Source organism: Lagenorhynchus albirostris, chromosome 1 (assembly GCF_949774975.1).
Source record: "Lagenorhynchus albirostris chromosome 1, mLagAlb1.1, whole genome shotgun sequence".
Lineage (NCBI taxonomy): Eukaryota > Metazoa > Chordata > Mammalia > Artiodactyla > Delphinidae > Lagenorhynchus > Lagenorhynchus albirostris.
Window position 1 is genome coordinate 146,590,702 of NC_083095.1, and position 23,698 is coordinate 146,614,399.

A 23,698-nucleotide genomic window follows, 5' to 3' on the forward strand; every position below is an offset into this window, starting at 1 on the left:
CTCAGCCCATAGTTCCTGAGTAGTTATTCTGTATTTTCTTAAATATTTATAACTTGATTCCTAAGCTATTAAGAATAAATTCAATCTTATAAGTAATGGTTCCTTTATTTTCTTTCAAGATTAAATTACTATATATTTTTTTCCTCACAGGTTTAATAAAGCAGATCTAGAAATAAATTTTTCCAGGTCTCACCTTTTGGAAACTTAATTTTGAAGCTCAGTTGTTTTGAAGACACAGCTGGGATGAGATCCTGGATAGAGATGCAATGCAGGATCTTGGGGCTGTTGTGTAACATATGATTCTCAGTTTGCACAAAAGTAAAAAGAGATATGGGAATAATTCTGAGTTTGTCCAGGGTTGATAGCTGTATGTGCAAAAGTATGTGATGTCTGCTACACAACTGGGTTGAATCCCAGTTCTCCTGCTTGTTAGCTCTGTGACCCCAGGTCAGTTGCTTAACCACTCTGTACATTCATTTCCTCAATTTAGAGTGGGAATATCAATTGTTTTGGTATTCCCCGAGTTTTGAAAGTTTGCTTTACACCATTTTACTTTTATGAAAGACTGCACAAGTTATCTGTTTTCATTAACTGAAAGAAATTTGAAGAGAAGTTTTGCTTTTAGGAAAAAAAGACAAAGAGTGAAATTAGTATTCAGCATTTGTTTTGCAGAGAGCACTTCTGGAGGCAGCCCACACCCTGGTTAGAGAGAACAGCTCCCCCAAGCTCCTTCCGCAGGAACTACACACCGCATCTCAGCATCCAGGCTCCATAGCTTTGAACTGTGTCTGTGAGCATCTGTGCTTTATCTCGATGTATTTTGTACATCCATTAGCAAGTCGTGTCCTAAGGTAATTGCCTCTTCAGTTTACACTATTTCAGTCTACAAAAGTTTTCATAGGAATGCTCTACTTTCAGATAGTGGGGTAAACCAGTATTTACCTTATAGTATTTTTGTGAGGGCTTAAATGAGTTAAAAGAGGTAACTTGCTTGGAAGGTATTTAATAGGTAATCTGTAACTGTTTGCTATTGTTATAGTCCTTGATATGGCCATCATGGGGTCTCAGCTGATGATATTATTTTTATTTTAATTTTTTAATTTTTTTGCTGTGAACTTGAGGAGACTGGGAAACAGCAATATTACTGTTTTTTAGATTTTTGTAAGGCTCAGAGCTGAAAAAACATCGAAGAGATGAAGGATTCTGGATGCTCTGCTGAAAACACAAAGGATTCTTCGGGGCCTTCTTTCTCTTGTGTGTTAGGACACTGGCGTTTTGACTGAATGGAGGCTCCCTTGTCAGCTGTCCAGGGAGGGTTAACTCACACCTCAGCAGGAGCCTCATGCCATTAAGTCAGGGAGAGTAATGAAATTTCATTTAATTTGTCAGGAAGAAAGTGCTAATGTTAAAAGGCATTTAATAAAAAAGGGAGAGATTCTTTGAAAGGGAGTCCTTAAGTAATTACTTCAAGTGTCTTAGGCCTCCTCACCAGAATATTTACATTAGTGTCTTACAGAGCCAGTGTGTAATTAAATTAGTGCAGCATTTACATTCCCTGTCTTTTTTTTTTTTAAGGAAGGATGATTTTATGAGTAATCCTCCTTAAAAGAGAGAGAGAGAAAAAATGACTCGATCTAATAAAATTAGATGTTAGTGTGTTTTTGAAATGTTTTAACTGAAAGAATTGCTGAATGAAAGTTTCGTGTGTGTGTGTGTGTGTGTGTGTGTGTGTGTGAGAGAGAGAGAGAGAGAGAGAGAGAGAGAGAGAGAGAGAGAGAGAGACAGAGACGGGAAGAAGGTGGTTTCAGCCTGGGAAGGCTGTGCTCCTTCCTCATTTCCACTTGGAAGGGTGCCATCTTTTATCTTTGCAGACCTAACATGGAGAGTCAGGTCAGCATGGGCTGTCAGCATATGGCCTTGGCTAGCCTTGTCTAGGCCGGGTTCTCCTTTCAACTTCTCTGGGAGGAGAGGATGGAGATGGATGCGTGAGTGAAAGGAAATGCTCGTGAAGCAAGTCGAGGCTGCTCCATCATCACCACGGCTCCTGTGTGCACGGGAAAGCTCAGCCCTCTCACCGCCAACAGCTGGAGGAGATAATTCATGTGCCAGGAGTGCTGGGCAGCCCGTGAGCCCACGGGTGGATGATGGATTTGCACCTCCAAAGCAGGTCACATTTAGGAAAAAGATTCTTAAATATTTCTTTGGAAGTAAACTGGTGCCATTTCCAAATTGATTCATCAAACATTCTCATGCCTGAATTTGTGCACAAATATCATGTGAATGTTTTACTTTTATCAACTCTGTCTTCTGAGAGGGAGTCGTGGTATGAACATAAGTTGCTAAGTTGAAGACAGGTAAGTAAAGATGGATAAAAGGAGATGTTATAGATCTATCTCATATAGTTTACTGGAAGATTAAATGAGGTCGAGTTATCAGAAAAGGTTAACTATAAAATGTTAATTGTTCTAGCTATTATACTAACTGCAGTTGAAGTGGTTTTACTAAAATGCCAATCTGATCACATCTCTCTCCTTCTTACTGTCATTTCAATGGCTTTCCATGGCCCTCAGTGGAAGCTTGAACTTTTCAGTAAGCCATGCATTGCCTCTGCTAATTTCCAAAGATCTCATCCTTCATGAATCTGCTCTTCAAAATATCAGTTCTTCAATGTTTAAGAACTCCCTCACCTCTGGACCTTTACATATGTTTTCCCCTCTTGTCTAGAGCTATGCTGCTCAGTACTTAAGCCACTAGGTACAAGTGACTATTGAAATTGAAATTAAAAAATATAAAATTAAATGACAGTGAAAATGGAGTGTGCACTCGGCACATTTCTAGCACTCAATCATGTTACGTGGCTAGTGGCCACCATCTTGGATGGTGCTACTATTGATCATTCCATCCCTGCAGAGATCTCCCTTGGACATCACAGGTCTACAGTGATCCGAAGATCACTACCTTATGACCTCATTAAATTTTCAGCTTAGATATCACCTCCACAAGGAAGTCTTTCTTACCCCCACCCAGAGCCTTAAAGAACAGTGAGGTTGTCCTCTCCAATATCCTACCATATGGAAGTTGCCTGGGTGCTTATCTGAATTTCCTGATCAACCATGAACTCAGTGAGGTCAGGGACTTATCAGAGTATTGACAAGCATATATTGCCCCCTTAGAGAACAAATCGTAACAAAAGTATTCATTGAGTATTTACTAGGTGTATGACCTCACTTAATACATGAGTAAGTACTATTTTTCTCAGTACGTAAGTGGGGACTAGCTGTTACCTCAACAGGGTAAATGAAGAGCCTGAGGCCCAGAGAGGTAAATCACTAGCTCAGGTCTTGCAGATCTTGAGGAAGAGTGGGTGCTAGGCCAGGCAGCCTAATTGCAGAACTTACACTGTGCACCTCCCTGTTGTTAATGCCCACACAATTTTGTTGAAAGAATATGGAGTACCCAGGGACAGGCATGAAAGTAGACAATAGTTACTCTTTCATAACAGCACTGTGTTTTAAAATTGTACCAATTTTCCCATCAGCCTGACTATAGAAAGTGTTGTTTTCTTTTAATAAGTGCTTTCCACTCTCTTCCTTCAGCTCTTCACTGGAGTGAGAAGAAAGAAGGCAGAGTACACCCGCTGTACAATTAAGAAACCTAAAGTTCAGAGGGGAAGCAAGATGAAAGCCTAGTGGGTTAACTCTGTAAAGTCAAAGTAAAGCAGTCTTGGCAGGTGTTCAAGTGACATGATGTACAGGAGCAAGGGATCCAAGTCATTGACTTGGATTTTTCTTGGCTCCAATGTTTTCGTTTTCTGACTGCCCAAGTCATATTAATTAGCAGTATCAGTTCTTTCTCATAGCTGCATGTGTTACTGATGTTGATTGTTAGATAATGAAATAACCAGACATTGTTTTCAACAAATTAAGATGGTATCTATAAGTAGGTCCCCACTCAGACATTAAGCCTCATGATTACTGTATCACTACAGCTACTAGCAAATCAGTATTTTAGTTATCCTGCTTGACTATTATCATTATCGTTGTTGTTGTTATTATTTCAGATTGAATGTTGATACCATCAAAAAAAGCTTCTTTTAAAGCAAATGTATTTAATACAAAATTTTGGTTAAGTGGGCTTCTCATTATGACTGAAACTTAAGACTTTATATCTTTCTGCAGAGTCCAAATACATGGGTAAATAGGAAAATGGAGGATTCATTGAGTTCCCAGTGGGACTACATTCTATTTTGTTAAAAAAACTAAAGTATTAAAAGGGGAAACTTTATGTTCTGGATTTTGTACATTCAGAGGATTTAATACTAGGCAAGTAATACTCTATGAAGTTTATATATATTGACCCATTTATTCCTGGTTAGAAATCTATAAGATTATTATGTTCATTATACAGATGAGAAAATTGAGGTACACGTCTATAACAACTTGCCCAAATCGTATGGCCAGTGAATGACAGAGCTGGGATTTGAACTTATGCAATGTAGTTCTCAAGCCCACTTCTTAACCACACTGCTCTGTATTGACTCCCCATGAACAGGTCCAGACACATACACATAAGTACATACAGACTTTTATAAACACAGGAAAAGTTAAGCATGACCTTTCTAAAGAAACGGGAAAAGTAGAAAGATCCTCCCATGTTTTTATTTGAGGATAGCATCTATGTTGCAAATGCAGTTTGGCTTGTTGGCACATTTAAAAAGAGAAAAACCGGTCCCCATGTCTAAATAGGAAAATACAAGAAGGGATTTCTAGTAAACATTGATGAATTCACCTGGTTCGATAAAGAAGGAGATCAGTAAAAACAAATATTTCTTAATCCTTTTATATACTTCTATTATTATTATTATTTTTTCTCTGTAATATAACATCACTTTTGTTCAACAGAAGCAAAAAGCTTTAGTTGATGTTTAGAGAATTGTTCTAAGTTGGTGTCATTTAAGTGCATTTTGATCTTTAAGTAAGCATCTATATTTGGCTACTGTCTAATATTCGTCTACATAGAGCTAAATTTACAGTCTCTTTTCCCAAACATAAAGAAAAAAAAAAAAGAGTAAAACTAAGGAGGCTTAAAATATGTTCACAAGTTCCTATTAGCAACTGCTTCAATCAAAACCCAGATATCAGTTTTTCCTCCTCATCGTGTCACTAATGACACTTTACAAATACATGGATTATATTCTTTCTTCCGAGCAATTTATGAAGAGAGTACAGTGGTTCACCCTGGCATTTGGCCAGCTTAGTTACTTAGCAAGACTGACAGAAGATCCAACCTGATCAGGTTGGCTATAAACTGGCTTTTAAATGAGAAGGAATCAAAAACCCAGAGGCTATCGAAAAAAATCCATTCAAGTGAAAGGAAAACACATCCCTGCTTTTGAAGACCCTCAAATAGTTTGAAAAAAAAAGTGATCAGTGTTTTTGACTCTAAAGCTTATTCTAAGGTGGGGGAAGAAAAGAATAAGAGCAGACCACTTTGCTTTTCCAAAGCATGCTTTTTGAAAAAGTAGCATTCCACCGAAGGACATAAACCTGCTAAACCTTTTAAACACGACTCAAACAATTGCTAGCATTATTTAAACTCCTGTCAAAGAAAACATCAAATGACCAAAAATCATGTTTGCGGTATTTAAACACACACACATGCACACATATTGAAATGGGGGGAATAGATTCAGAAGAAATGATTTGTAAGGATGTGGTTAAAACTATTTATATACTGGGTTCTATTTGTTTTACAGCTAGTGGTGCGCGGACAGCATGAAAGGTTATCTTTGACAAGATTTTAGCTATTATTTTCTTCCAGTGAAATGGTATTTCTTGAGAAAAAAAGGTCTTTGGAACAAAATAACAATAAATCCTGATTTAGATACATAAACCTGCCATTGATATCACATAATATCAGTGTTCTTTCTCACTCGATACAGGCGTTTTAAAGATAAATGGTAAACCTGAACTGGAAATCCATCTGGCCGGCTGCCTGCTCTAATGAATAACCCCACTTTGGCACATGCAATGTAAGCAGAAAGTTCTCTCCCAGCCTCTTTCGTCTGTCATGAATCTACGAGACAGCCGACATAATATCTGGGCGACACCGGTGCGCTAACAGTGCAGTGAGTTCCATTTTCTTTGCTTTCTATTGATTTTCACTTAATAACTGGCAAAATACTAAACGTCCGCCCTGAGTACCTAATAAATCCTGCCTGAGCTTTTTATTGAGGAGAATTTAATAAAAACAACCATTGCGGCTGAGGGATTTTTCTTCTGGACAGAACATAGGGGTAGGGGACATCGGGGTTGGGGCAAGAGGAAGCCTTCTGATTTTTTTAAGGGACCTTCTCCCCTTTGGAAAAGCAGTACCCACGTCAAGGATGCCTGTGTGTTTGAACCGGGTTCCTTAGAGAAGATGCTGTAAGCTCTGTAGACAGGCTGTCTAGTGAACAGGAGGAAAAGGGATGCAAGGCTTGGCAAAACCCATCCTTCTGGTCCCCTGGTGTCCTTTGATACTGGCCTTCAAGCTTCGCCCAAGGACTTCTTCGTTGTTACCAGTAGCTGTCAAAAATCTATAGGAATATGCATTTTACTATACTAAGTAATCATTATTTGGAATTTGATATTAAAAATCCAAAGCAAGCCATGCTTGCTGAATCCTCAGATACCTTTAACAGAATTCTAGATATTAAAAAACATGGTAAACATCTGAAGGGAGAAGGTACATGCAAATTATTCCATTTAATGCTAATTTGAACCTCACAAATTCACTTTGGGGGCAAAGAGCTCTATTAGAGGTTTTTTAAAACCCAAAGAGAATTGGAAAGTATGGGCTTTACACTCTTCACCATCTTCCTCTGCGTACACTTCTAGAACAATTTCCATTGTTGATGCTTAAGGAAAACCTCTTTATTCTGTTATATGGCCTTTTAGAGGCATTTCACAGCTATGGCTCCCCCTGCCCCAAACCGTACCCTTTATATTTTAATTGACTTTGAGGCTAGGCTATTTTCAAATCACCAGGCTTAGTGAATAAGTATTTTAGAATCTCTTCCTATGTATACACTCATTCCATTCCATCCTCAATAAAATTTCTAACCAAAAATCCACATATTTAGAAAAATTAAAAATAGAAATCTACTTTAAAGTTGTTGTTGTTGTTGTTGTTTTTTAGATAAAATCTGTGGATTTCTGGTTTGGATATCAATGTTATAAAAAACACAGTCACTCCAGCAAAGCAAGCCATGACTCAATTATTTGTCAGCAGCTCCATGGCAGCTTTTCCTGCAGAATCCCAGGGACAGAGGCAGTATGACATAGTGCAGGTTCATGTCAAAGCACCTTGATTGAAATCCTGGCTTCCCCTCCTCTGAAGTTTGGTTACTTTGTCTATGAAAGGAGGATACTGTTGCCCAACAAGCGTGGTTGACATCACCTTGGCAAAAATCAATAAATGTATGGGTGCTGGACAAATGATGTCCATTTATTTCACTGTTACCTCAATAATGAGCAGTGGTTAATCAATCGGGGTAGGATTTGAAATTGGCAAAATCTCAGAAATCCCCCTTCTTTCCCTCCACAGTTTACAGCTGACTTTACTCTTCTGTGCCTCTGTGTCCTCTTTTCTAAAACGGAGCTCATCTCAAAGTTTTTGCTTAAAAGAAGTCCTGATGCAAGCGGTGTCCTCTGGGTGATGATTGTATGTCAATGTAGGTGCATTAATTGTAACAAATGTGGAGGCTATTGATAGAGGGGAGAGGCTGTGCACCCTGTGAGGTGCGGGGGTGTGTGGGGACTCTCTGTACCTTCCTCTCAGTTTTGCTGGGAGCCTAAAACTATTGTAAAAAATCAAGTCTACTTAGAAAAGAGAGAGAGAGGGAGGAATAGCAGCAAGAAAACCGACAGTTCCTGCAGGTAGAAATACTCAGTAATATTTGCTTTTATTATTTACAAGTATTGTTTAGCAATAACTGAAATCAAGTTGTGACTCTTTACAAAACAGAGCCTGATCATTTTTATGATGTGACTTTCACTTAATTTAGATATTGATGCCTTCTTGTTAATTCTAATTTTGGGGGTGGGGGATGGGGCAGGGTGGGATATTGGAAGCTTTCTTTGTCCAGCTCTTCCTAAAAATAGAGTTTAGTAAAATCTTTAACATTTTCCCCTTTCTGATCATTTTGCTTTGCCACTTTTTCAGAGGAGAGCTTTTTTTTTTTAGATTCTTTTGGAACCTAGCCTATTCCATCCTCAGCAGAATGTTTTGGTTCCATCTAATCAGATAGGCTGACTGCAGGAAATTCAGCAGGACATGTGCACATCCCCAAGCTGACATTTTGGGGAGGTCATTTCAGACTTGAAACTCAGGGATTTGCAGGGCGCTGGGTGTTAGCTTCCTCTAACGGGTCCACATAAAGGTATATTGCTATTGGGATAATGTCTTCCACTGCTCAACAAAAGGTTGTTGTACTGAGCTGTGATTGTGACAAATGATTTACTATTAGGAACATTCTGTAATTATTGTTCGGTGGGACCGCAGACCAATACATCATTAACATGATAGACGGCCTTTTATATCAGAAAAAATAACTAAATTAATAAAAATGGCTTCATTCCAAACCCTGTCAGAAAGCCAATACTCAGAACAATCAAGTAGCAGTGATACCTGAGAAAGCCATAGTTTATATCCCCCAACAAATCATGTTTTATGCATAAGTAATAAAATATTTGTATATATAATCTCTATAATATAGATCTGTGTAACAGAACTGATTTTTATAGATATCAGCACTAAACAAAAATAGAGGATATTTAAATATTTTGTCCCAAATGATTTAGATTTAAATTTATGCTTTTATGCAATTGGATTGCAGTTTTAGAATATTAGAATCTGCCTATGATGTCTTTTTTTCAATTCTCAAGCATTGGGAAAAAAATTTAATGAGGATCTTGGAGACTGGAATGTCTTTCCTTGATCTTCCTTCTTTCCTTTCTTCCTTCCCTCCTTCCCTCCTTCCTTTTCAACAACAAACTCCTAATTTATGCTTTCAGTCCTTAGCCTCACGTTTTTTACTCTTTCACACTGAATTAAACATTCAACATTTTATGAGGAAGACAATTTTCCTACACCCAAACACTTCAAAGCCTTCAACATTGCTTCATTCAGAACTGTCTCCCTAGCACCTGATTTAGGCCCTCTGAAAGGACTAACCTGTCAGTAATAATATTTGTAAAGAAAATTAACATAGTAACATTTGATGAAATTAATTGATGGTCGAGAATTTTGGCCTCTGATAACCTTGCAATTTCTATCGTGCAGAGGCTACCAGAGATGGAGGTCTCCAGGAAATTTGCCTGATAAATTTCCTGTCATCTTCCCATTAGTTCGGTGAGGGAGTTATTGTTACTACCACCTTACAGAGAACGACACTGTGGTTCAGGATGGCTGGAAGGGAACGTGTCTAAGTTCTGTCTCCCATCATGTTCCCACCACATAAACACTCGGGTTTACCTCAAAAACCACAACATACGGAAGTTATCATGGATGGAGAAGGCTATCTCTCAGTTTTGCCATCTCAGACAACCACCGATTCAAAGAAATAAAATCTACCACTTCATCTTTCAATATCTTTGCCCATATTGCTGTGATGCTTATGTTCAAAAAAACGTACTAATTGTTTTATTCACTATGATTAGGTAAATAAAAGATTACATTTCTTTAAAAATCTAGATTGGTAAAAAACTCTAGTGTCTTTAAAAATATTATGTATTTTTTCAGCATGTTGTTAAATGCAAAATGCCCTTTGTCTTGAATTGGATGAGATTGGATAATTAAGAAAACTGCCTCACCCCTCAAGCATTGTTCAGTGTGTATGGAGTGTATGCAAGTATATGGAAGAATCCAATGGTTGGCAAAGAAAAACAGGAGATATTTAAACTGAAGACTGGGGCAAAGGAGCCAAAAGGAGAGAAAAGAAAATATTTCTAAAACTTAAACTTAACCAGTTGCGCCTCATGTTTGAATGACTACTTATCTAAGACATTCTTTCAGAGTTACAGGTGTAATGTTACTTGGACCTCCATCTATTGGCCGGCAGTATGGCTTGGAAACCTTCAACACACAATTAAGTGTCTGGCTTCTTTATTTTAATGGGATCTTAACATGTTGAGGTACGTGCATAGGAACATAAGTTTAATGTTTAAAATTTAAACCCAGAAGACATGATTAGTTGGGCTATTTCCTTGGGCCTAAGTTTGCTAAAATTGAATGTACACTTGGCTTTCAGACATATTTGTTGTCGTTTTATTCTAAAGCAATGAACCATACAATCATAGACATCAGTGGATAAGAGGAAAGAAGGACATGTTTCCAGGTACTCTCTTGCAATAGAACTATAGAAACAAAATGTGGGCTATAAGCATTCATATAAAAACCTCTAAGTGGGCTTCCCTGGTGGCGCAGTGGTTGAGAGTCTGCCTGCCAATGCAGGAGACACGGGTTCGTGCCCCGGTCTGGGAAGATCCCACATGCCGCGGAGCGGCTGAGCCCGTGAGCCATGTCCGCTGAGCCTGCGCGTCTGGAGCCTGTGCTCCGCAACGGGAGAGGCCACAATAGTGAGAGGCCCGTGTACCACAAAAAAAAAAAAAAAAAAAAAACCTCTAAGATATATATGTGAGTAGAAAACACAATTATGTTTCTAGGGTTTTGTACTTTATTACTGACAATAAATTTCAATAAAAAGTGACCATTATAGTAATGGAGATCTGCATGGACACCTAGGACTCAAATCTCCAAAAAAATCAGGGAAGAGATAAAATAGAACTAAACTGTTCCCTTTTCTGCTCTTTTCTTCCTTTCCTACTTTCTGTCTTTCTATGTATTTTGTCCACAATCTCCTGTTCAAAAGTCTTAGGGTAAAATGTGTTTCATAAGTCAGAACTGTTAGGATTTTTGGAAGTAACATGGTGCATATATCCATACATTACCCCCCATCACCAGTGGGGTCTGGCGTGGCATACATGAATATGTCTGCAAAAACACATATGAACACTCACACTAAATGGACATAAAGACTACATAGACCTTATTCAGCCCAGGTTACATTTTGCAACATATGAGTTCAAGTCAGTACAGGTTGGCTCCCATAGAGAGGCAGCCAACAAAACACACACACACACACACACACACACACACACACACACACACACACAAATAAATAAATGTTGATTTCCTAGAAACTCTTAAATTAAGAAATCACAAACAGGAGATTGTATAGGAGATCTATACAAACCAACACAGAGCATTTTGTTAATATAATTTGAATTTAATTTTGGATAGTTTTTTTAAAGATTTTAATATTTTTAGAGTAGCGTTAAGTTTACAGAAACATTGAGTGGGATGTACAGAGATTTTCCACACATGCCTAGCCTCCCTCATTACCAAAATCCCCACCAGAGTGATACATTAGTCACAATCGATGAACCTATGTTGACACATCATTATCACCCAAAGTCTATAGTTTACATTAGGGTTCACATGAGTATGCCTTATCATTGCACATTTGTCCTTTTGCATATTTTTATAGGGCTTTTCCATTCTCTGTAGTAGCTTAAAAAATTAGAAGTTGCTGTTTAGTATATGATCAATAAAATACAGTTTATTCACTGAGTAACTAATATTGCAATACTATTGATACTGCAATACAATTGATATTGCCTTTTAGAAATATGCTCTTGTTACTTCATTCTTGTACAGAAATTTTGAATGATCTCATGCTTCAATCCCTGTTCAACTCTACCCAGTACCAACACTATTTTCAGAAGTGTTCTTGCTTTTTGGGAAAAGGTGCAAACATAGTCTATATTTGCCTACATACAAGATATTTTATTAAATAAAGACATGGTTTTAAAAGCAAGATTTCTATCTAAAGATACTTGGAGAAAGCTTCTTATGATAGCTCATTTCTTCAAATTCTTACAGCGTAAGTGAAATCAGTCTCAAAGGCTGGTTGTAATGGACAACATGGTCCAGAATTATAACTCAGAGACTCTTAGATGATATTAGAAATCATCTTAATTCTGAAAGCAAAATAAGTATAAAAGTAATCCAGTCAAGTACTGTGCAAGGTGAGGGGCAGCATGCAGGTAAAGGATGCAGAGAGACCTTCTCTGGACAGACGGGGAGAATCAGGCAATTGTTTTTATCACTAAAGCTTGATTGAGACCTATTTTAAACCTTGTCTTTTCTGTGTTGGCCTTCTCTTAAAGGAAGGCAAATGCCCTTGAAAAGGCGTCTTAAAAGTATGATTCACGGACTCGGGAAGAATTACAGGATGCAGACAGCCTCGAGTGTGGTGCCTCCCCCGAGAGGAGTTCACATTTCCTTCCTCTTAATCTGAGTGAACCATTAAAAAGTTACTCAGTTCCCTGGAGGCCCTTCCCAAGGAATCTCCTAAAAGGAAATACCCTGCACTGGAAAGGTAATTTACCTAGACAGGATTTAAAAAAACAGGTTCCAGCTCAGAGATAACCAATGACTTCACATGGGCTGGTGTATTGTGCCTTTTAAGGATTCTCCGTGAAGTTAGTTTACAAATCAGAGGTAGGCAGAATAATAAAACACACACACACACACACACACACACAACTACTCTTGTACACTTTATTTATTGATTCCACTAAGCCATTAAATCCCACATATAATAGTTTCACAGCTGTTGGAATACCAAACTGTAAATATGCAATAAATTGATTATGCCTGAAAATAGGCTCATGTCCAAGCCATACATGTTTTGTTTTCTATTCTGAGAATGCTTTTAATTATCTTATCTAGTGGGAAAACTCTTTTCTTAGGGATAGGCATGTGGGAGGGGAGGAAAATTCTGTACTCTGGACCTTAGGGAGTGCTGTGGTAATTTCGTGTCTGAGGTCTTTGGGAAGCTGGACTTAAGAACTTATTCCCTTTTATGGCAAAATAACATGAATTTTTCTTTTAAAGTCCACTGGAAAATGGAGCGTGGCTACAGAAAGCTGCAGCTGTGAATATTTGTGAAGCAGCATGGTTTCCCATTTCTGGCAATTCCCTGTCCCCTGCCCACATTTTCAACGAGTGTCTTACCCAACATTAGAGTAAATGATAGAACAGAAAAGAATGAATAAGAACGTTGGATCATATCAATTCCTAGCAACAAACTCATTTCTTTTCTAACATTTCATAGGCAACAGATAAGAAGTTGAGCCCTGTCTGACATTTATTAGGGATTTTTGCATTTCCTAGGTCCAGTCTTACATTGGACAGAATTTTACTGATGACCATGAGAACTCTGTCACAGTTCCTTTGCTCAAATGGTATCAGGATTCAACATTTACACTCTCAGCTGATTACTTAAAAGTTCTCTCAGCAGAAAATATAGAGAGGAATTATAAGCAGAGATGTGGAGAAATTAAAATGCTGGAGCTGCTCCCATGTAAAGAAGACTCTACATGCTGAAACACACAGACAAATCCAGGAGACTGGGCAGGGCGAAGCAAGAAAGCACATTCTCTTCTTTCACTAATCTTTTCTGAAACTGAAGGACTAGATTCTGAAATGTTGGTGGGTTTAATAAACAACGACCATAAGAATCCTGTTTCCTCCAGGAACTTCATGTTTCTCAGCTAGGGCAGGGTTCTGATACCATACATATTTACAAACTAAAGTCAAGCAAGAAAGAAATGTTGGGAATATTTGGATCTGCATACCTTTAATAAACACAAACTCTTCAGCATAGGAAATGAAATGTAAAATCATGGGAAAATGTATGATTCTATTGATCAAATAGTCACATTTAAATGATCCGATTATAGGGGAAAATGAGGAGAGACATTTTAAAGTTGTCCTCGTAGCATCATTAAAAATAGTAAAGCTATTATATTTGATGTCATTTGTCCCATTATTTCTTGTCCAATGAATTTTGAAAAAGAGCTAAGAAAAATTCCCCTCCTTATTTTTTTCTTTTCATAAAACTCAATCCACAGGCCTGTATATTATATTCACTTTTTTTTTTCTCTTATGTGCTTCCTTTTGTATTTTTTGGCTGCTCTGGTGGAATTTTCTATGATAAGAGGACCACCAATCCAGTGTGCATAGTGTGGGGTTGGCCCAGTTGAGTGGGTCCCACTGGGCCTTCAAGGAAAAGGGCCAGGAATTCACAGGGCTTGATTACTGCCAGGGCTTTTTCTGCTTTTAAGTGAACTATGCTCTTCCTAGTAAATCAACGCCTGGACATTAGAGGTTTAACACCAACGCAGTGAGTTGAGCGGAAACTCTCTAAAGAAGAAGCCCCAGCAATGCCTACAGGACATTTCTCCAAGCTTGTTTAAAAGTGAAAAGAAGGTTATTGTGTGAGCTACTATTAGGGCCTTGAACATTTTTAAACCAAGTTCCATAGTGAAATATGGCGTAAAAGTGTCTTCATTCATAAAGGACAAACATTTTGTGTTTAAAGCTTTTTGTTTTGTATTCATAACACATCTGACCACCATACCTATTTTCTTTAATTAAAAAAAAAATAAAAATGAAGATATCAGGATTCTTCCAATTCTGATTACTCTATTTACTGTCTATGATCCAATCTAATTTGGTAAATATTTATGGACCACATAGGTCATTAAATGGTTGGGCTATGGGCTGGTGATATGAGAATAAAGGAGATGACACTGGAGTTTGGCCAAATGGCTTTAATGATGAGTAACCAATTTTCTATTCCTATCTTAATATGGTTGTCAGTATTTCCTTCTTAATGGGTTTGGATTCATGACTGAGACTGATTTTTCATCTCTCTTTGTACCCATACCCTTTAGTATGTGACCTTGTCATGTGACTAAAGGAGAAGAGTGTATCGACTTGTCCTTTGACTTAGGTTCCCCATGTGGCTTGCTGTGGCCAAAAGAACAAGGTGGAAATGATAGTATGCCTCAACAGGCTTTGGGAGTTTCTGCTTTCCTTCTTGTGCTTCTGCTGTGGCCTTGAGGAGCACATACCAGGTTCCAAGAGGAAACTGAAAAACACAGATAATGGAGTCATCCCAGCCAAGCTCGGCTTTGATCAACCAAGCCCCAGGTGACCTACATCTTCACAAGTGATAATAAACAATGGCTGTCTAAAGCCACTGCCTTTTAGAGTGGCTTGTTTTACAGAAATAGTTACCTGATACAGTAGGACTCATTCATTATCCATCCTCCAGCATCAGTTGGACACCTAGTAAGACCCAACTTCTGTGGCAACAGCCTGAGACACAAAGGGTGAACTTCTAGGGGAGTGAGACAAAGGAGTAGCAAATCATATAGATTTGCAAAGTGCTGAGATGAAAGTATATTCTCAGTGCTATGATGAAACCCATAGGGTGTTATGGAAGGCATTCTGGCAGAGGAGAGATAAGCCTAGAAAAATTTTAAAGAGTAAGTAGGGATTAGGAAGCCCCTAGGTTTGGATTTTGAAGGGGAGAAAGATGGAAAGGCATTCTATGTTGAGAAAGCATGCAGCGTTTGCAAATATCCTATTGCTGAGAAAGATCCTGCTGCTTTGAGGGCAGAGCGAGGAATCTGACATGGTCAGGAACCATATCTCGCATTTTCTTATACTCCATGAGGTTCTTAACATGGCAAACTCAGGTATAGCTCAAGAATGGCTTGGTGATTTTATTGGTCACTGTCTTGAGGAGACAATGTTTAAGGAAAGTCACCTTAAAAATCACCCAGTTCTCTATCTAAATTCAGACCTCACTTCTTGAGAATGTCAAACTTAGGCAGGAAACCTTTTGATTATTTGTGGTGTTTTTCTCTTTGCTTCCTGCTTTAATCTTATAGCACAGGGACCAAACTATTCTAAGGAGAACTACTTCCTTGGTATTTTTGGCTTGTCTTTTACCAGGAAACTGGTGGAAGTGTCAGGGGTACCCTTTTCAAGAGATTTCCACCTAAACCAAGGGGGGCTGCATCCACTTCCTAACCATTCAAGGCTTTAGCCATTTGTGGTTTACTCATGTTCACTATTAAGAAGTTTTGTTGACAAAAACTCAGGAAGTCCTTAAAGGCACCACAAACATGTTTTCTTAACTGCCAAGTTATAACTTTGCTATTTACATGAAAGAGTTTTTTGGGGTTTTTTTTTCATTTTTTTTTTTTTTAAGTAGAGATCTTGAAAATTATTATGTTTCAATTGAAAAGAAGCTTTGAGGTCACTGGGCCCAGTCCTCTGCATTTACCAAGTTGGATGAGCATGCTCTGGGGGTTAAAAAAAAAAGGCTGATTCAAAGTCTCATTAATTAAGGACAAAAATGGAACTGGATCTCTTGGCTCCCAGGCTAGTGAACTTAGGACTACACCCTCTTTCATTCCTTTTTTTTTTTTTTCTTAAATGAGAATGTTTCTAAATATTTATTTGAGCAACAATTTTCTTGGTTTTCTTAGAATTATTACCCAGCATCACTATTCATTCATTCTGTTTTTTTCCGTTGATTGTATCTATATTGTCATTTAACACAGCCCAAAATTTCCTTACCTATATCCATTCTTTATCAGATTCTTCTCCCATATAGGCTATTATAGAATATTGAGTAGAGTTCAGTGCTATACAGTATACAGGTTTGGTGTTCTAGATAATATGCATTCTTGATTTCTTATACAGCTCATATTATCTAGAATACCAAACCTGATCCACAGAAAAAAACTTACACAGAGAGAGAAACAAAATGTTCTAGCGTCTTAAGAAAGAACAAGTGAAAAGAGAAAATGGCATTCAGAATTCCAACAAGAACTGAAGGAATGGGTTTCACAGGTAAGGTGGTTATTCTGCAATGGCAAAACAATTCAGAAACTTGGGATGGAGGTATTTGAAGTGGGGAAATGGACAGGAAAGGAAGGAGAGGAAAGAAGACACTACGTCTTTAAATTGAATTGAATGTTCTGTGACTTTAAATGAAAGCTCTTCTGTTGTTGGGCAAATAAATTTAAACCACTTAACATGGCAGAGAAGGTCAGGCAAGCTTATTATAGTGATCATAGCGTTACAGCTATTGCCATTGACCGCTGCTCTCTGGAATCACCAATAATCAGAGACCGCAAGCTGTGTTTGCAGAGAAAGGTCATCATTCATTTTTTTCAAAGCATTAATATCTTTTGTTTGTTTGGCTCAACATGAAACAGGAATCGATAGAGGTAATTCACAGAGCAATTAGCCCCTCATCTGTCAAACGGCATCTGGGTGTATTTAACAAAAAGACCTTTGGAAAGGTTTAAAAAGGAAGAAAGTGCCTATACCATCAACGATTTATATTTTCTACATGACATGTTGTGTATGTATCTGTGAAAAGGGGGGCCCTGGGACTAAGAAAATATACATAAAGCATGCTATAAATCTACACTTCAATGTTATGATGTTTCAGTGTTGAGGTAGACCAAGAAAAGCTCGGATTACTTTCTCTCCTGGTTCCCGTGAAGAGGGCAAGTGGCATTGGGGTTTTGTATCAGGGACACACACAGCCCTAATACAGAGATTTCACAAAAAGAAGACCTCAAGGAAAAACTTGTTTTGGGCAGTGTAAAGAATTGGAGAGTAAGTAAGTAATTGGAGTGTAAAAGGAATTCTGCCTTCTGACATCAGATCCTATGACTTTTGTGCTACTCCTGAGACCGGCCACAGCCATGCTGTGTGACCCATTGCAAGGAGACGGCTCCCTGCCAGGTCAATACCAACCATGCCACTCTGGCATGACCTTGTTTCCATATCTAATTTGCCAATATTGAAATAAGAAGGGAAAATGTGAAATAAAATATTAACTTAAAAGATTATAGTATTTTAAAAAATGAATTCTGTTCTGGGTCTATTTTTCTTTATTGAATGTCAATTGTGTGGACCATGGGATTAATGCAATAAGTATCAGAGAGGTAGGCTTTAAAAAAATTCAGCTTAGGGAGTTGTCTACACATTTACGCAAACACTGTTACTCTCAGCAGGACCAGATGTATTTCGGGAATGGCATATTTTCTTTTCAATTCTTTGGCTCTCTTCCTTTTCATTTTTTCTTGACTTTTTTTTTTTTTTTGGTTTCTCCCCATCCTATTCCTCCCCCACTTTTTTGTTTTGTTTTGTTTTGGTCTTCACTCAGACTGTAAGATCTTGGCCAAAAAAGAATTCATGAGATAAAAAAAAAAAGTTACAAAAGTTTTGCTTCTTCTGTGATTACAGAAAATGTGCACTTTGGGTATTGAATTTAGTTTTATTCTTAATATCTAAACATTCTAATAGGTTGCCTATCCATCCCTAAGCCTTTTTCAAGATAACTGTAAATGTCTTATATGGAAATTATGTTATGCAGTTAAGTGAAAAAGCAAGAGACTACACTGAACTTTGAGTATAATTAAAACTGTGAAAAAATATCACAGCAAAAGACTGAAAGGAAGCACTCCTTAAGTAACGTTGCCTTTGGGTAGAGAGATTATGGAGGTTTTATTTAAAATTTCTTTTTTATTAATTTTTCTATAATAAATATACTACTTTTTTAATTGGAAAAACTAAAATGTCACTTAAATTTAATGCAGTAACACATACAAGGCAATTGTGTCTTTGCAAAGTCATTACATTTCATACTGACCTCAGTTACCCAGAATTTTACTTATTGTAAACACTGTCAAACACTCTTGTAGAATTTGTTTTCATGGCCAGAACAAAAATCAGTTCTTAGAGCCTCATGAGTTTGTACAGAGCATGTACAATTCCAATCTGACTTTAAAACTGAAGTTGAGGACAGTTGGGGTAGCAGGAAGTAACTCATGGTACATCCAGATTTCTGTAATAATAAAATCCTATTATAAGAGAATTTCATTATCAAATATTTGGGCTCATCTTATTTTTCTGAATGTGGAATTTTATCCTGGAGGCATTTTGACACAGTGTTCCCTTCCTCTCAACCTCCCAACATTTCTGTTATTTTTTTTCTGTTTATGTCAGCTGTGCTGGAAGTTTCCATACATTCAACATATGGCTTCCTTTATGTAGAAAGTTTCTCTGTAACCTATAGACATTAGCTAATAATTATTTCCCATACTTCCTGTTACTAAAGCAAACATCACAGTCAGCAGTTACCTAGGGTCTATTTTGCTTTCACGAAAATCTTATAATACACTTCAACCACAATCCAAATCATCCCACCTTCCAAATGGTTATTCAACAAGCAGGGGTTATAGTTCCCTTGTTAGACTGTCTTAGGGGTGGGTCTGGCTTCCAGGGACTTTGCACATTCTTCTGATTTGTAAGTCAAACCTGAGTTAGAAAGATGGACTGCCACCTCCTCCAGGCTCTGCTTAGTGTCACAGGGGTACAGTTCATCAGACAAACACCTCATAAGCATCAGTTCTGGCTGCTTTCCAGGGAAAACCATGTCATGCCATTGAATAACACTTAGGACCCAATCTTTCATTCTTCTCCTCCATAACTAAATAAATTGGGTAAAGGTCTTGCCCTGTCTCAAGATAACAAGAAGTTTAAAGAACTTACTTGTGTTTCATGTGGCAGACACTAAGCTTTAGAGAAGTGAACAAAAACAAGATGGCGGCTTTCCTGAAGTTCAAAGGCAACTCTGATAGCAAATGAATACTGACAATCCTTATTTCCCTGATGGGAGCAAATAATACCGCTAAGTAAAAGGAAAGGGATTCAGAGTGAGGGCAGAAAGAAAATGAACCTAGACTTTTCTAATGCTACTTTACTCAAAACCTGATGATCATTTAGAGCAGGACTCTTTTTTCTGAAAAGTTTTTCTGTAAAAGACCAGATAGTAAATAGTTTTGTGCTTTGTTCAGAAGCTACTGAGCTTTGCTGTTAATAGTGTGAAACAGCCAATGAAATATTTAAACAAACGAGTGTTGACTATAAGTCAATACAACTTTATTATGAACATGAAAATATGAATTTCATATAATTTTCAGGCCTCCCAAAATATCATTCTTCTTTAGATTGTTTTCAACCATTTACAAATGTGAAAACTATTCTTGTCTTATGGGTAATACAAAAGCAGCCGTGGGCCTGGATTTGGCCCTTGGGCCATAGTTTGCCACAGAACACCCTGTTCTAGAGTTCAGAAGTTCTAGTTCAAGTATGTGAATCATCTTACAGAAAGACAGACCCTTCCTAGCTGCTCTCAGTTTAGTGACAGCTGTTGTTTACCATTTAACTATCATCTCCTGTGAAGAAGGTGCTTTTCTTTAACTTGAATCTTATCTTTTGTTATTTCAGAAAAGGCTCATTAAACTTTTTAAACTCATTGAATTTAGAAGAGAATCTTAATTATGTGTGACTTAGGCATGGGGTGGGGGAAGGAGAATTTGTGTAACCAGACCAAATTAAACTGCATAAAATCATATTTTTCTATTTTCCTATGTTAGGTTTTTTTTCAGGTAAAAACCCAAAATAGTCTAAAAGTCAATATCAGTTTAAATTATAGTTTATTCAGACAATGATATAAAAATGATTCTTAAATAATTTTGAAAACTCTTTGGTGACAAAGGAAAATATTCTCTTTCTGAGGTAAGTGACAAAAATCAGAGTACAAAACTCTACATTTTTGCATGTTAGCATTCATAACAGAAAGATATAAATTAAAATATTAAAAATATTTATGAGGAGGTTAATTACTTTTTTCCGCTTTTTTTTCTACTTTCTAAATATTTCACAATGTGTGTACTGCTTTTATAATTAGAAAAACAATGTTATAAGGATGCTCTTTGCTCCCAACGTTTAAAAGTATTTCTACAGACTGATTTATGCTTCTGCAGCAATGCTGCATGAGGAATCATGAAATATTCTGTATGATTCATTGACCACTGGAAGGCTTTGTGATAGCACTGAAGATAACCTGCAGTGAGCTCATAAAAATAATTATCTGAAAGTTGTACAAATTCAGCATTTTTATGACATGCAAAATAAAAAAAGCAAAGAAGAAACAGGTAATAATACAAGTAAGGGATAGGGATAACTGTATGTAAAAAGAAATAATAGATGTTACTAAATTCTGTAAAATTTTGGCAGATCAATAGAATTGAATGAGAGAGAGCCAAAAAACCTTCCCTCCCTTGCTATTCAAAAGAGGAACAAAGCACTAATTACTCTCTGGCATCAAAATCTTATGTTTATGACCAAAGGTTTCTTAAAAGCTTGCCTTCCTCTTCATTTGCAAGTTTCCTAAAAAATTAACTGAGGCCAAACAATTCAACTTTCATTCATGGGGACAATGTAATGAAAAGGGATTCTTCCTATGCACCACTCAGTGCATTTTTATTTCAATTTTTGAAGAAAAAAATCAGTCTCAACTGACAGCACAACACATGATTCCTACCTATATATTTATTCCTATTTACATTCTACACACCAGCAGGAAGAGGTAAATATAGTTTGTTTTCTCCTGAATATAAAAAATAAGACCTTGAAAGAAAAGAACAATGTTATATTAAACATATATTATTAAGTGATGGTTTTAAATTATCAAATATAAAAATAGCTTTATTTATGTTGTTCACTGCTTGGAAGACAAGTAAGTATATGAGAATAAAAGAACTCATAACTTCTTAGAAGTAAAATATGGGCATTTCAGGCATTTGGACGTAAAGTTTGGGATTTAATCATTAAATTTGGCATGTCAATAATTTTAGACAGAAAAGTACTAATAGAAACACCCCTTAGACAGATATTATTGTGTGCCTCTGTTCTTCTCTCTCTTTTTTCTGCTTCCTTACCATAGAAACCAAGCTCCCAAGTAATCTACTTGACTGATGGACTTGTAAGAGAAGAAATTATAGCTGTAGGACCCAAGTACTTCACTTTACCTTATCAAATGCTCTCACCAATTTATGTTCTTAGCACTTTTCCACTGTCTGACAAGAATCGGGACTATTCCTGGGCTTTTTGAGGCCTCTTGTCTCTCTGGATGGTGACATCCTATCTTGACAACTCAGATACAGCCACCAGGTACCACCCACGGGCCACTGATAGCTTTTCAGTCTGTTCCAGGTGAAACAAGAAGAAACATGACTGCAGACTGCAGTTTTTACTATTCTATCACATATTATGACTCATAAGTTTACTTTAGCATTCAAAACTCAACTTGATAAGATTCAGCTCTGCATCATAAGCTGCTGATTGAAAGTTTATAATAAATTAGAGCCTTAGATGCAATGAGTGGGCTGCTTCTTCTATTTGGGTGGTGAGACCTGCCATGTACTCACTAAGTGCGTGAATCTGTGTATAAGTGCTAAGTGAGTTGTCCAGAAAACATAATTAGAAATTGACATCATGCTGCCCAGGGAGAGTCACGAAAGACTTTGAACTAGAATGGGAGTTGGAACTTGAAAAATCAGTAAGTTTGGAGAGGTGCAGAGAGAAGGAGAGGCAGAAGGAAGTAATGACCTGTGTTAGTGACTAATGCATTGTATTCCAGGGCCTGTGTTGGTTGCTCTGCATATGAAACCCTATTTAATTCTCACCAAATCCTGAAGCTGAAACTCAGAGAAAGTAGAATTTTCTGAAGATTACACAGCTGAGAAATATGGGAAAATGGATTCAGACTCAGATCTGCCTCGTTCTGAAGCTTACTTTCTTTTCAATGCACTGAACTGTATCAAGGATGTTTTTTGGAAGGCAGACTGATGGGTGCAAGAGTGAAGAGGTATGAATAAACACTAGCTACAGGATGACAGAGATTCCTTCCTGGAAACCGTGGTTGGGATGAAGCAATAAATACCAAAAAAATATTTAAAAAATTTTTTTACTAGGAGGAATTCCAAGATGAAATTCCATGCGCTTGACAAGCATTTATCAAACCTGAATTTATTTCCTGATTACAAAATAATTCCATGTTACTGGTAGAATTAGGAAACTGTATAGGAATCACCAGTTACACAGTCAGACAGAGCTAACTACTGTTAATGTTTTTCTAATCTCTTTATCTTTTTCTTCAAATATATACATATATATATATAGTGTTTATCTAATTAAAATTATGCTTTTCATATGTTTGTAATCTGATGTCTGAATTAATAACATATCACAACATTTTATCTCATGTTCTCTTTGTAAACATATTTTGAATAAATATAGAATATTCCATATGTATAAATTATCTTAATTTATTAAACTCTTATCATTGAACATTGAATTTTTCTAGTTCTTTATTTTTTAATTAGTTTTTCTAGTTTAAAAAATTATAAACAATGTCTAATTTTGCACGTAAATCATTTTGTTCATTTCTGATTTTTCCTTAAAAAAACAATTTTTAAACAAAATATTCAGCTTGTTTTATTTCCTATGATATCAAAAAATTGAAATTAAATTTCAATCTTGTACCATCCTAGCAACTGAAGCCCAGGGCAGACCCTTTAGGGAATAAACCAATATCCTAGCATAAGCTTGACCCAATCATCATCATCATCATCAACATCATCATCATTCTCATCACCACCATCTTCACTTGAGGGAGTTAATCCTCCTCTACATCAAGAAGAGAGAGAGAGAGAGAGAGAGAGAGAGAGGGAGAGGGAGAGAGAGAGATAGAAACTGAAGAAGAGATGGAGGAAGAGGGCAAGAAAAAAAAAAAAAAACCTGATTTCCCTTTCTCAGGAACAGATGCATTTATTCCAGGTAGGCAAATTTTTTTAAAAAGCAA

At 37.1% G+C, this 23,698-nt stretch overlaps 1 long non-coding RNA gene across 2 annotated transcripts; it reads left to right on the top strand.

Moving 5' to 3' along the window:
• Window positions 1–1,972: 1,972 nt before the first annotated feature.
• LOC132532199 (uncharacterized) lies at window positions 1,973–23,094 on the top strand. 2 transcript variants are annotated; one of them, XR_009544353.1, is made up of 3 exons: window positions 1,973–2,354; window positions 5,942–6,127; window positions 22,475–23,094. It is a non-coding gene; the product is annotated as an uncharacterized LOC132532199 (long non-coding RNA). The 2 variants fall into 2 exon arrangements; XR_009544354.1 differs by lacking the exon at window positions 22,475–23,094 and adding an exon at window positions 10,057–10,156.
• The last annotated feature ends 604 nt before the right edge of the window (window positions 23,095–23,698 follow it).